Source organism: Cyprinus carpio, unplaced genomic scaffold (genome assembly GCF_018340385.1).
Source record: "Cyprinus carpio isolate SPL01 unplaced genomic scaffold, ASM1834038v1 S000006701, whole genome shotgun sequence".
Classification (NCBI taxonomy): domain Eukaryota; kingdom Metazoa; phylum Chordata; class Actinopteri; order Cypriniformes; family Cyprinidae; genus Cyprinus; species Cyprinus carpio.
Window position 1 is genome coordinate 716712 of NW_024879310.1, and position 14261 is coordinate 730972.

At 36.3% G+C, this 14261-nt stretch overlaps 1 pseudogene; it reads left to right on the forward strand.

Moving 5' to 3' along the window:
• The window catches only part of LOC122134591, a 53508-nt pseudogene extending 42615 nt beyond the window's left edge, over nucleotides 1-10893 (forward strand).
• The last annotated feature ends 3368 nt before the right edge of the window (nucleotides 10894-14261 follow it).

The window sequence follows — 14261 nt, forward strand, 5'->3', positions numbered from 1 at the left end:
GATGTGCCAGGAGAGATGGCACCTTCCCACTGACCCTGGGCAGAGGAGCCACTCATGACCACTCCCCAGCCTGTGAGGGAGGCATCCATTGTTAGTGTTATGCGATGACAAGGAGCCCCCAACACCGGGTCTTGAGACAGGAACCAAGGTTTCATCCACATGTCTAAAGCATCGCCTCGTGACCTTGATCATGCAAAGTGGGTTGCCCCTGGGGGAAAACCCCTTGGTCCTGAGCCTCCACTGCACAGCAGGCCAAAATGTATCACATTCCCAACAGTATCTGAAACTGTTTGACAGTGAGTGACTGGCCTAGCTTTTACCCTCTTAATGGCTTTTAGGATCGACACCACCCCCAGATAAGTGGTCCTCTGTACTGGAGAAAGCACATTTTTCTTTGACATCTCGATAGCAAACCACCATCTGCTCCGACTGAGCTAATATCAACCAATCGTCTATATAGCTGAGTACATGGATGCCCTTGAGTTGCAGAAGAGCCAGAGCAGCATCCATAAGTCACAACACAAGTTCTCAAGACAGACAGAGACACAGAGTGCTTACTGAAGAAACAAAAGCTGCATGCTTTCAAGCTTCCTGGTCGCTACGTCATCCCGCATATGACATCTCGCCACTCCATTAGACTGATTCCACACATGCTTCAGAGGCATTTCCGAGTCGTCCAGACAGAGTGTGAGTTCCTGAATGGGAACTGAATTTTGTGTTGAACTACACTTTTAAATCTTAGAGATACTATGTTTATTGATGTAAACAATAACTCAGTTTCACATTAGTAACATGAAATGCAACACTTGGGCTCACAATTAATATTTCTGGCCTGCAGGTGTACCGCTCTCGACTGGACAGTGATACCAGCCAATCATCACTGAGACCAAAAATCAGCGCTGGTCTGTCCCCCACATACACTACGGCTACACTGGGACGCAACACTCCTGCCAGGGTAAATACTGCATTGAGACTATTTTAGCATCATGCCAGGGTAAATTCTCTCTGTTACACCCTGCTAGGGTAAATAGTGTAGTTATCAGAATCTCTTGCATCATTTAATGTGGTAATTAAGTTCCCTCCTTTATTCTTAATTGTGCTGGTGGAAATAATTGTTTGTTTTATTTACCCAGAGTCCTCTGATGGTAGCCAACAGCACCGGGAGTCTCCCACGCAACCTGGCAGCCACCCTGCAGGACATTGAGACCAAAAGGCAGTTGGCTCTTCAGCAGAAAGGTAATGAGAAACACAGCAGCTTGAGAGCTGCACATTTCAGAGCTGATTCGTAGAGATCAACATAAATGGCTAATGAGCCATCAAACTTCAAGGAGTTGCTCAACCAAAAATGTTCATCTTTTATCATCATCATGTTTTTCCAAATCTACATGCTTTTTTTAAATTTCCACATTAGTTTTATTTTCCATATTCATAGTGACCATGGGATGCCAGTTTCTTCTTCTGGCATCTTCCTTAGTTGTCTTTTAATTTTTGATCATCAATCATCTTTTGTTGTCCCTTGCCCTCAAACAGAATTCTTGCCCTCCATGTTTGAGTCATCCTCCAGTACGGACAGTCCCACAGGTAGAGCAAGCTCTAAATAGCATTGGACTGCCCTTCATCGTAATCAGCATCCTCATTAATTCTAACTCAACATTTTGTGCACTTCCTCCCCCATTGGAACAGTCTTGCCTGTGTCCAAATGTTTTTTTACCAAGGTTATTTTCCACTGATGGCATACAGTAGCTGTGCATGGATTGAATCATGATATCAATTATAATCTTGTAGTTTCAAATATTTAAAGCACTTTAGCTGCACTACCAGTCAAAATCTGTACACACTTGAATTTGTTCAGCTACATAATTGGGAATGAATATATATATATATATATATATATATATATATATATATATATATATATATATATATATATATATATATATATATATTATATATATATAATTTATTTATTTTTTGATGATCTAAAATCGCAGAGACCAAACATGTTTTTAATTAGTTTAATTAGTTTTAATTCGTTTTTTTAAATACATTTTATTTTTTTAATTTATTAACGTTAACATAATTCCAATGCTTTTCAAAAATTATATAAAGAATGAGTAGAGGAGTTTTGACTGGTAGCGTACAAAGGAATCTTGATTTAGAGGTATTGCTTGGGCTGTTTATTCAGCGCACATACGTTGCATATTTATATGTGTATGTGTGAGGCATGATGGAGCAAATTATGGGCAAACTATGCCATCCTAAATGGATGTGCAGTCACTTGGGTTTCAAAGCACTTTTGCAGTCTAATAGAGGGTTTGGCAGCTATATTTGACCTATAAAATGCTTAGCTTGTTTCAGTTTTTGGGCACATTTAGTTCGCTGCATATCCTATTTGTGGATTTGACTTTTCATATATGTTTTTTTTTTTTTTATCTAACATCAGGCCAGCAAGTGATTGAGGAGCAGCGGAGACGTTTGGCCGAGCTGAAGCAGAAAGCTGCCAGTAAAGGCTCAGTGTCAGTGGGAGGCGCTACATGGCTCTCAAAAACGCAGATCAACAGTCCCTTTTCTTTAACCTCGGGGCAAGTCGTGCACCACTCCATCCTGCACCACACTGCGCCCTCTTCTGGGGAACAGCCTTATGACACCCTCAGCCTGGAGAGCTCTGACAGCATGGACACAAGCATCTCCACTGGAAACAACTCTGCCTGCTCTCCTGACAACATGTCCAGGTTCGACATTTCCATGTGCTTTCCTGAATCACTTTCTCTGAGTACTTAGCCAATGGCTCTGTGACAGAAATTAGTGGCGGGTCTGTGGTTTCTCTCCACATGCCTGTCCCAAGCTAAATGATCAACCATCTGCTTAATGGCTTTCACTGAGTATGATCCAGTTTGCCCAATAATGCCTGCAAAAGTGGACTTCATAGGGTGTTTCGGCCGTCTCTAAAGTGACACTTTAGCATAAATTAGATTTATTATTTACTCATTTATAAACATTGCATTTATCAGTAATTGTGAGGGGTTTGAGTAAGACAAATGATATTACATTAAATATATAAATAAAAAGTATTTTTATTATACATATTATATCTTATATGAAAATTATAATAAACATTACTGTTTCAAAAGTTCTGAGTCAGTAAGGACATATTAAATTAAAGTGATTGTAAGACATTTTAAATATCACAAAATATTTCTATTTCAAATTTAGAATTTTTAGCTTTGAAAATTAAGTTTTGTCATCTCAGAAATACATGTTCAAATATTGATATAAAAACATTTTAAATTGTAATAATATTTCACAATATAACTGTTTTTACTGTATATCTGAGCGTAAAAGACTTCTTTCAAAAACAAAAAATGTTTTGTATTATTTCATACTGTTGACTGATGTTCTGTAAAATATAAAATAATTTTAAATGTAATTTAATGTAACACTATTTGTATTGTCTGGTTAAATATTATATTTTTTTTCTTTTTAATTGTATAAGGTAATTCATAATAGTGCTATTACTTCTTTCAAAAACATTGAAAAAATCCTACTGGTCCCAAGCAGTTTGAACTGTAATGTATATTGTAAATTTATATAAGAAATGATATTCTTATATTTTTTAATTAATATAATTTGTTATACTGTCTGTTATTATACATTTATATTATATTACGTCCATGTATAAATGTGTAAAATAATGTATATTTTACATAAATTCACATGCATGTAGTAACTCTGTGAATCAGAATGCAGCGGCCGTGCTTCATCCCGCCCCCCTTTCCTGAGAAAGAAAAGAACCAAATGAACGGCTTTGATGCTTGAGGCTACAGATTAGGTTGTTTCTAGGTTAAACAGACTGCATGAAGACACGTCTTTAAAGCTTGTTAGGTTGTTTTTCTGGGTTAAACGGGCCGTGCTGAAATGGTCATCTGTTCAGTTTCCACATAACAGGGACAGTCGGAGCACACATAGGACTAATTGGACTTGCAAAAATGTCAACAATCGAAAAGGCGTCTTCCATAAACACATGCCTGAGGTGTTTACTTGTTGTCTTGCTTATCCACCCTTCCTGTCATAAATGTACGCCCACTTATTTGTCTCAGCTTTTCACCATCCCCCTCTCTGCATATACCAATAATCCATTGTACTTATGTAAACCATACGTACATATGGCAGTTAAGTGTCCTTTTATACCAGAGGTCTCCAACCCTGCTCTGGAGAGCTGCTGTCCTGCAGATTTCAGCTCCAACCGCAGTCAAACACACCTGAAGCAGCTAATCAAGGTGTTCAGGGCTACTTGATATTACAGACAGTTGTGTTGGAGCAGGGTTGGAACTGAAGTCTGCAGGATGGGAGCTCTCAGGAGCCAGGGTTGGAGATCCCTGTTTTATACTTTCATCAGAATTTGACATTTATAAATAACAGATGAGCCAAAGGAGAAAGGAAAAATAAGTCGTGGAAATTAATGAGGTGCAAATACCAGCACGTGACACCAGGGCTGAGTGAAATTCAGAATTCAGTTCATGAGTGTGGATTTGAATTAAATTGGTCACGCTGCAGAGCATGTTGGAGTGGAATTTGATTTGGAATGACAGGAAGAGAAAATGCACTTAATTGTAATTCAAAGAATTTCAGTACAGTCACATAACTGATTTTCTTCTACACACACACAAAATTAATAATTTATACGGTATGCCTGCTTTATATTGTTTGTCTCCATTTTAAAGACTAAATTAGATTATTCTGGGAAATGTTGGGATGAAGTGCATCAGAGTTCATAAAATGAAAGTTCAGTTACTAAATATAATGAAATAATATATATTAATCTACTTTTTCATTTATTGATAATTAAAATAAATATTAATTATTGACATGTCATTTTCTGGAATTGCTTAATGTAATATATGTTTAATTACTCTAAAAATGAAGTGTACTCCGATGTTTAAAAGATTTTCAAATGTTTTTGAAAGAAGTTTTCTTATGCTCATTATGGTCAGATTTTGTTTTAATGAAAAAATACAGTTAAACAGTAATAATGTGAAATATTATTACAATTTAAAATGTGTTTTCTATTTTAATATATTTTATTCCTGTGATGCAAAGCTGGATATTTCAGTCTTCAGTGTCATATGATCCTTCAGAAATTATTCTAATATGCTGATTTGCTGCTCAAGAAACATTTTTATTATCAATATTAAAAGCAGTTGTGGAAACCATGACAGATTTTTTAAAGGATTCTTTGATGAATAGAAAGTCAAAAATAAAAATTTTGTAATATCATAAATGTCTAAATAAGTATAAATGTCACTTTTAATGAATTTAATGCATCCTTGCCAAATAAAAGTATTCATTTAAATAATTAAATAAAAATATATCACTAAACCCAAATATTTGAACAGAAGTGTATTATTAAAAACTACACTTATAGCCATAATATGAATTTATTTGAATGTCATTCCATTTCAATTTAAATTCAAAAATTCTTATATTCAAATCTGGATTCAGGAATTGAATTTCAAGACATTTTTCATTTCAGTTCTGAATGAGCCACAACCCAGTTGACACTGTTGACCTGGTTGTCTTCAGTTACAAGCGTTATCATGGGGAATGTGTGAAGATGTTGTAAACAAAAGCCTTTAGAGTACAGTGAAGCGGTGGAGCAGTGGAGCTGGACTGGTGCATTGAGGCTTTGTAAACAGACGCCCTTCAGCTGTTTCTCTCTCAGGAGATAAGTTGTTTTACTTGAAATGTTCTCATACAGTTTGTTTACTCTTGTCTTTATAAAGCTTCAAGCTAGTCTGGGACTCTTCCCTAGAAGGAATCCATTACTCATTTTCTTTTTCTATGTTTATAGTCCACATGTGCTTCATTTCATTTTGCACCGCAGATTTTCATGCTTATACTGTATGTGAAATCCAGTTGTATTTTCATATATGACGAAATGTTTCGTAATCCACCACTACTGGCCTCCATTCCATCATTCACCAAATAGATCACCGTGGGGGTAAAATCAACTGAACGCTTGCACAACTTTCGCTTGAGTATTTTAAATGTTTGCTGTCTGTCTTGGTTCAAAACACATATTAGAGAATTCCCCCCTCAGTATAGTTAATGACTTTGACTGATGTTTTATGTGTTTTAAACAGTGCCAGTGGTATGGATGCGTGGGAGTGAAGATTGAGGAGATGGAGAAGATGTTAAAAGAGGCACAACTGGAGAAAGCTAGACTCATAGAGTCCAGAGTAAGGCATAATATCAGTATACAATCAATACAGTAAACATATTCAGCTTTTTTGCCTCCCAGCCTCGTCTTTTAACATCTGCCTTCTTTTGGCTGTAGGAACGAGAGACTCAGACCCGTAAACTCATGCTAGAGGAGGAGAGAAGAAGAAGAGAGGAGGTGGAGAAGAGACTCCAGGAGGAGACGATACATAGACAGCAGCTGATAGAGAGGGAGGTGAAGATGAGGGCCAAAAACTTCTCTCAGGTGAGGAGTTGCAGATCTGTGCCGAAAGTCCATAGTGATTCTACTAAAACTGTGCCAATTTAATGGATTGATTTTGTACAAATATTTATAGGTTATGGTTCTTAAAGATGTACTCTTTGTATTCATATTGGTTTCATATGGTTATTAAATTTTTTTATACCATTTTAAAGAAAAGCTTCATTTAATTTTTTTTAATTCATTTTAATTATACAGTCATTATTTTTTAATTTAATTATAAATTTAATTTTAGTTTTTAATTTAATTATTTTAAACTTTGAAATGTTAATTTATTTCTTGATTTTATATATTTGGGAATTTGGCCTAATGGTTAGAGAGTCGGACTCCCCAATCGAAGGGTTGTGAGTTCAAGTCTCGGGCCGGCCGGAATTGTGGGTGGGGGGAGTGCATGTACAGTTCTCCTCTCACCTTCAATATCATGACTTAGGGGCCCTTGAGCAAGGCATCGAACCTCCCAACTGCTCCCCGGGCGCCGCAGCATAAAATGGCTCCAAATGGCTGCCCACTGCTCCGGCGTGTGTATCACAGTGTGTGTGTGTGTTCACTGCTCTCTGGTGTGTGCACTCGGATGGGTTTAAATGCATAGCCAACGAATTCTGAGTATGGGTCACCATACTTTGGCTGAATGTCACTTCACTTTTCTCTTTTTTTTCACTTTCTCTTTCTCTGTATATATATTATACAGTTGCGATCACAAGTTTACACATGCTTTGTAGAACCCTCCAGATTTATAATAATTTTATAATTTGAACAAAATAAGAGGTATTATAAAAATTGCCATTCATGAATAAGTTATTACATAAATAGTGTTTTTTTTTTAAAACGTAACAGCAATGTTTGCAAGTCGTTTTTTCCACAAGTAAACATAACTGAAAAATATTAACATTTTGTTAAAATTAGTAATATTTGTTGATTAAATTTAAATGAAAATATTTTGTAGATTCTGCAAGATTTCGCACATTTACGAACACAATTATATAAATATAGTAATTAATAAATAATTTCATTAAAATGTATTTACACTACAACCTGTACTGTCATAAAAAGGTGAAATTTATCATGTCAGATATTACTCTTTTTTTCTGTTTTTGCATGTTGGTTATACCACTTAATTGATTTGGGCCGCCAAAAGTTTTTCCGACATTAATAAGCTGTAAAGTTTTGTTATTTTCTAAATGAGAAATAATAATAAATGATACAAACTACTTAAGGTTTTATTATGAATAATAATTAATCTTATTATGCTATCAAGACAGTTGTATCACCCTGAAAAAAAATTCTTAAATTTCAAATCCAGAGTCAGGAATTGAATTTCAAAGACATTTTCATTTCAGTTCTGAATGGGCCACAACCCAGTTTGACACTGGCATATGCTTATATATATATATATATATATACTGTATATTAAAAATATGTTCCGCATGGAAGATGTGAGTTCAAATCATTGTATGTATGAAGTATTTTTTAAAAGAATTTTTGAATAAAATTAATTGATAGGACAAAAAAAAACCTCATGTAATTAATCCTAAAATAACCAGTGTTAACCACATGTGTTGTTTCCAGGCCCGCCCGATGACCCGATACCTTCCCATTCGCAAAGAGGAGTTTTGACCTCCGTTCCCACATCGAGTCCTCAGGTCACAGCGTGGACATGTGCTACCACGTGATTCTCACGGAACAGATGTGCAAGGGCTATCTTGTCAAGATGGGAGGAAAGATCAAATCCTGGAAGAAGCGCTGGTTCGTCTTTGATCGCCTTAAAAGGACGTTTTCCTACTACGCCGGTATGTGTACCGCAGCATCGCCTTCCAACATCCTCCTTACTGTGCACTATGCTAATGCCGCTCCGCAAACGTGTCATTATGCTTTCGTCGCCCTGAAGTTGGGGAAAGAAACGAGGGCAGAACAAAGAGTGGATTGTGGGTGAATCCAGCAGTGGGGGGATACGGATAATTAGTAATTCTTAAGCTCACAGTGGCTGCCATGATTTCCGATAGCCTCGGGGTAGCTAGGGGCATACAAATAACCAGAAGCCCGTCCGCATGCTATCTGATGGTGATGAAATCTGCCGCAATGCTGAGGAAATCGTGCTCATCACCCCAGCCGTGGCGCTCGGCAAAGCGTGAGCTCTCGCTCTTTATTTCTACGCGGACTGAAAATGAAGGGGTTGCACCGCAGTAACAAGGTCACATCGGTGCTTACCAGATCATTATTCTCGAGGGGAGTGGGGGCTTATTTGTTTTTGAAACCATCGCTGTGCAAAACATGTTAATCAGTAGTTTTGTCTTGTTTTCCAGTAAAAATACTTGGAAATGCTTGTTTTCGGGGAACATATTTGCTTCTCGAGTTAATTCGTCTTATGATGTTTTCAAAACAAAAACATTGCAATAAAATACGTATTAAGAGAACGATTTTTCGCAGGGTGACATCTCTGTCTGTTTCTCCTGTCCGCAGATAAACATGAGAGCAAATTGAAGGGCGTCATCTACTTCCAGGCTATCGAGGAGGTTTACTATGATCACCTGCGCAGTGCCACAAAGGTACGAGCCCCTATCAGATAAAAACCCCTCAGCTCACATCTCCCGCTGTTTTTCTGCTCTGCACTCCTGTTGCACCATTTCATTTGATCTTTTTCTGTTAGCTTCTTTCTTCTCTTTTGTCTCCTTATGCTGTAACTCTGCTGTCAATATTCCCTACCCTTCTTTTTCTTCATTCTTTTGCTTTGCCGACTGTTTTTCACAGAAAGGATTTTTCAATCTGATTTGGCAAGCGTACGTATCACTCTTCACCACTATCACCCAATCCTGCATGTTTGCTTAGAGGAAATTGCTCTAATTCGTGCATTTTTCACACACACTTACTCCCTCGTGACATATTAACATACCTTGTCTACTATTGGACTATTTGCACCTTCACTTAGTGGATATTTTTTGTGCAGTTACTGAGGATAAGAGTATAATGTAATTTACGAGTTTCTTTACTACTCCCACCTGTGGTGAGATACTAAGTGTGTGTATAATATAATAGCCCCACAGAAGAGGTTGTGTGGTGTATTATACACCATCAGCTTCATGCTGTATAATGTAACAGGTTAACAGGAAGCCGTAACATAATTTACTCCTTGACAGTGTCAGAATCATTTGGAGAGATTTGTTTGCCCATTGCATGAATGGAGTGCTCTCTTTAACAATGACTGTTTTGGTGGGAAGAACTTAATTATCACATTTTAACAAGCACCATCTGGCTCAAACATCTGTATTAAAATCTACAACATTACAAAAAACATAAATTTTACTACATGAAACATTAACTTAAGTTCAAAATCAGATCTAAAATATGATATGAAATGTGTATACAAGGTCTGAAATATTACATGAACCACATAATAAAATTTTTGCATTATCCATACATGTTGTTATTATTATTAATACTTTTAAAATTAGTAAATTATTATCAAACTAACCCAATCGGATTCATACTAAATATAAGCATTAAAATACTTATAATAATAGCACATTTCTTATATTTATTTATTGTCATATTATTACATGTATTTATTATTATATTCATTAGGATCAATAGTTTAAATATTAGCACATAGCTATTGTTAAATAATTTTTTTTTTTAATTATTATAATTATATTTAGCATAATCACTTTAAATGTAGTTTGACTAGTTGACTGTAGTTATTAAATATATTCATTATAAAGTATTAACATGAATAAACCTAATATATTATAAGATTAGGAATAAGACTACTTAATAAACTTTATTATAATGTCTTGCAAATTATGTGATTCACACAATAAATTGTACAGTCAAAATAATTTTAGCCGCATTAGCCATACACATTATTAATAATACTTGGAAAAGTATGAAAACTAATATTAAATTAAATAACAAAAATTCCAGTTAGATTCATTCTAAATTTAAATGCACTGAAAATACATAAATAAGTAGTACATTTCTTATGTTTTATTTATTTATTTAAATATATCTATATTGTATAGTGGTTTTAATTGTAGTTTGAAATAGTGCATGTGGTATTTGGTGTCCTACACGCGTGATAAATTAATTAAATATAAATGAAAATCAATTTGTAACAAATTATGGATTAATATCAGATCATGCATACTTGCCTCAATAACTGAGTAGTAGAGAGAGACTCCATACGTGGCACCCTCACTGATCTGAGTGTGTCTTTTTGATCGCAGAGCCCCAACCCCTCCCTGACCTTCTGCGTGAAGACCCACGACAGACTGTATTACATGGTGGCCCCGTCTGCAGAGGCCATGAGGATATGGATGGATGTGATAGTGACAGGAGCCGAGGGCTACACGCAGTTCATAAACTGAGACAAAACCCACTGCTGCTCGCTGACCCACGTGTCAATACGGAAAACCATTCGGCAGGGAGACTTCAAATGACCCAGACCTGTTATTCCCAACGAGAGGAAAAACTTTATTTTGTTACTTCCTTTTTTTTTCTTCTTCTCGTGTTTCCTGAAGATGTTATAGTTAATTCACTTCAGATGCACAGACAGATATCCACCAGAGGCTTTTCCACGTCTGCCTGGATTGAAAAAGGGAGAGAAGACGAAAAGATCCGGTGAACCAAACCTGCAGGTGGTGGCTCACTCTCCATCGACAAAAAATGCCTTTTTGCCGTCAGAGATATTTTTCCAGTTGCAGTTCCAGTTTATTTTGTCTGAATGTGCAGAAACGTGACTTTCATTTGTAAAGTTTGTCCCACGATTTGTAAAAATGCCAAATGCCATCAAGCCCATTCTGGAATAGTATTGCGCTAAATACTTGATGGGATTGACTGACATGCAATGACTAGAGAATAAAATTAACTGCAGTCATTTAAATGATGTTTTAAATTAAATGGAGCATTATATTCACATTTAAAGATCACAGAAACAAAGACTTATAGGGATACTCCACCCCAAAATGAAAATTTTGTCATTAATCACTTACCCCCATGTCGTTCCAAACCTGTAAAAGATTTGTTTCGTCTTCAGAACCAATTTAAGATATTTTGGATGAAAACCGAGAGGCCTATGACTGTCCCATAAACTGCCAAGTAAATAACAGGTGTCAAGGTTCCATAAAAGGTATGAAAGTCGTCATCAGAATACTCCATCTGCCATTAGATGTGCAATATGGGTTATATACACTTTTTGCAAGCGAAGAAAACAAAAATAACGACTTTATTCAACAATTCCTTTGTCAACAGTCTCCTCTGTGTCTCTCCATACCGTATGCTGTAAATGCTCTTCTGAATCACCACAAGGATGTACTGTTTTCTTTCAAATCAATGCTAAATACATGTAGAAACAGTGCATCCTGTGGCACAGATGACATAGAAGAGCATACACAGCATATGGTGATATGGAGAGATGCAGAGGAGACTGTCGACAAAGGAATTGTTAAATAAGTTGTTATTTTTGTTTTCTTCACTTACAAAAAGTGATCCCCCCGTCACTTCATTTAACCCAGATTTAAACGTCTGATGGCAGATGGATTATTCTGACGAACGACTTTCATACCTTTTTCTGGACCTTGACACTGCTTTTACTTACCAGTCCTATGGAATAGTCACAGGCCTCCCGGTTTTCATCCAAAATATCTTAAATTATGTTCCGAAAACGAACGAAGCTTTTTACGGTTTGGAACGACATGGGGGTAAGTGATTAATGACAAAATTTTCATTTTGGGGTGGAGTATCCTGTCATTCATTCACCAAAGCTCACCTACCAGCTCAGGAGTCTATATTTACTGTCGAGGGACATCAGCGACTCCTGTCCAACTTTATCCCACTGTGTCTCTCTGTGTTCCAGCTCATTCTTTTTAGACATAGAATGTAGAACACACACACACACACACACACACACACACTATATACAACAGTAGAGTCTATTTGCCAAGTCCTGACAACTTGATCTTGTGATTTGACTCCCTAGGGAGGCAGCCATCACCTATCACTGCCAGCCTATAAGAGTTTGGAATAGTTACCACAAACAGGGAGAAAAATAAACAACATCATAATCATGCAGTGCCTTGATAATGACCCATATTTGTCACTTTTTTAGTATCTGAAATACTCTACACTAGTGAAAAACTTTTTTAGCGGGAATCACAGTCTTAAGGTGCAGCCACATTAATTAAATTTTGAGATTAAAAAGTTGATTGTCCATTTAATAGTAATGTATGAAGCACAGCTCACACAGAAGTCAGGTTCAAAACAAGCAAGTTTTCCGGCTTTCTGTTGGTCATATGCAGTGAATTTGAATCGGTTTTTTAAAATCTGCTTTGGAAACATTTTTTTTGTCATCATCGAAATTCCAGATTGCGAAATTTCACAGTACAACAGTTAAATTAGGGAAAATTTTGTGAAAATTACACAGGCAAAAAAAAAAAAAAAAAAAGTTCAGCGAAATTCCCAACTACATGGCTGCCTATTGATATAACTTGATTATTACAGCAGCTTTATGTTGGCTGAAACTCACATGACCCAGCTGAACCTGTTGCGAAATCTGGGCAGGGAAAATCTTTCGCCATCCACACACGAATTTCAGAACATGTGGATGCCTATCGAAATTACTGGATTTCGCCTGCAAAAAGTTCACTAGAGCAACAATAAATGTGACCGCACCTTTTATTTCATGTGATACATAGTGGGTTTTTACTGTTTTAAGAGATTGTGAACAAACACGTACTTGTAATTAAACAAAAAAGGTGACCTATTGAAAATCAGTCTGATACTGCTTTAATACAATTTAAGAAGCCCATTCAAAGGGTTAACTAGCTGTTCAAGTATTATTGATGTTTTACAGGCCTTTGGTTAAAATAAAGTGTTTTTATTTATGGTTAGCGATGTTACAAGCTATGACACTGTCAAAAATGACCAACGTGTTCTGCTTTCTCCCGAAACCAAACTGTATGTTGAAATGAATCTACAGAGAATTTAAATCAACATGAATAATTAGTCTTCATTATGCGTTGTAAGATGTCATGAGTACTATCACAGAACTAGGTGAAAACAGGGTTTGTAGAATGTTGAACATAAATACACTCACGGTTTTCCTTATTTATGGTGTTTTTGTGTTTATTTGCCTAATTATAATCCATGCTAACACATAAACATGGACATGCCAGAAAAGACTGTAGCTCAGAGGTCACAACTAAAGTCAAGACTTTCAGATGTTAAAAGGGCAAGTAACCCTCACTGCGTGTAATTGAACACTGCAACGCAAGCAGAAGTCTTGCATCATAGCTACTGTTTGTTTTCATGACACCAGACAAGAGAAGCAGCATGCTAAATTAAAGGCTACTGCTAAGAAGGGCTACGATACATGGTTGACCCCAAAGTTAGGAGACCAAGGTTGTTTTGGTTGGACAACACCCTAGTTAAACAGTTTAATAAATTAACCCTTGAAACACTTAATTACTCTAAGCCATATTTTAGAAGTACATATGCTATTGACAGTGTGTGAAAATACTCAGTATTTTCATAGTTAAAAATATTTCATACTCTTTGAGGGTGTGTTTACACACAGTTCAAGTTGTCTGGGTTCTGTCTCAGGGTCTCTCGCAGGTTTATGAAAGTAAAAATGCAAACGTCTAATTTTTCTTAAATCAAGCTAAACTTTACTTAGAAGCAAAAAGACATAAGAAATCTTGTTTTCTGAGAAACTGATCAAGATGAAGTATGACGTTTGCGATTAAAATAAGAAGCAAACACAAAATGGGCGCAGAAA